The sequence below is a fragment of the Pteropus alecto genome, unplaced genomic scaffold (assembly GCF_000325575.1).
Source record: "Pteropus alecto unplaced genomic scaffold, ASM32557v1 scaffold461, whole genome shotgun sequence".
Lineage (NCBI taxonomy): Eukaryota > Metazoa > Chordata > Mammalia > Chiroptera > Pteropodidae > Pteropus > Pteropus alecto.
The window spans coordinates 5,157,338-5,158,799 of NW_006431079.1; positions in this window are offsets into that span (position 1 = coordinate 5,157,338).

A 1,462-nucleotide genomic window follows, 5' to 3' on the forward strand; every position below is an offset into this window, starting at 1 on the left:
GAGAACTTGTCTGTCAAGGCTCTGTTGTCATTGATGACCCTTCGTCATTATCTTTGGTTTCCTCCCACCAGACTTTGAACTCTTTGAGGGCATTAATGTCTTTCAGTGCCCTCAAAACCAAGCAAGGTGCCTGATAGATGAGGCCACTGAGGAAAGAAATGGACATTTTCTTACGAAAAACGTATTTTCTCCTTCGAGAGCATTTTTTACCAGATGAAATAGTTTAAGAAAGCTCTGCAAACAGCTACCAACCTAACATCAACCGAATGAATTATTTTCTTTAGAAAGAAAGGACGAGTACCTAGACTCAGGTAAGGTAAAAGTTGAAAGGGTCCATAAGGATATGAGCTTTGCAGATGAAGTAACAGACTCAGATGACTTAAATGATTTACTCAGGTTCAGAGCAATTCAGTATCACACCCTTTTTAAACTTTTTCACTTACATATTTTGGACATTTTTCCATGTTAAACATTTTCCAGGTTAAGCACGTCTCCCTAGTATTCCACCTTATGAACATACATTGTATTTTCCCAAATCCCAATTGTTTAACATTTAGGTTACCCTTCTCCCAAGCAACTCATTTATGGGCTGCTTGATATTTTTTTTATGTACATTTATGTTCCTTTCTTTAAAATCAGTTCCAAAAAATGGAATTGCAGTGTCAAATGAAATAGATATTTCTAACACGTTGGTTAAAAAGTGCTAAGTTGCCCTCCAGAAATATTTTACCAGTTTATGCTCTCAATAGTAGTACATACGTGTGCCCTCCTCCTTAAATTCACCAATACTGTTTGTTGTCATTTTAAAAAATCACTTAATTTAGTGGACTACATTAACATTTAAATTGATAGATTGTTCTCTTGTTTCCCCAGCAGCGAGCATAATGCCCAGCACATACTAAGTGCTTAATAAACATTGTTGAATGAATAACGAAAGTTAATAATTCAATAAATGCTCATTTAATAGTTATGTATGCATTAACATTTTGAAAATTCTTTTCTACATGTCTCTATATCCACGTTTCACAAATATGTATATAAAGATATAATTTTTTTTTTCACAAGTAAGATTATACTAAACTTTTCTACTTAAAAAGTTATGGCTATCTTTTCATGTCCATAAGTAATGATCTATATTGTTTTCAACAGTTGCATAGTATTCTATTGTCTGGAAATACAATAATTTACTTAACTATGGATGAGCAATTAGATTATTCTCAAGTCTTTGCTATTATAAAAATACTATAATGAATATTCTTATATATATTGCATAGTACCAAAGACTGAAGTTCACACCTCTGTGTTTCTAGTACTCTTCTAGTAGAAATCTTTAAATTTGGAAATATTTATGGTAAAATTGAGGAATTGCTTGCTTTTTGATGTCACCATGTAGATATTTTCGGTTACCTCAATAGATCTACTTCACTTTTTATGGATTACATTAGCATGTTTTCTTCCTCGC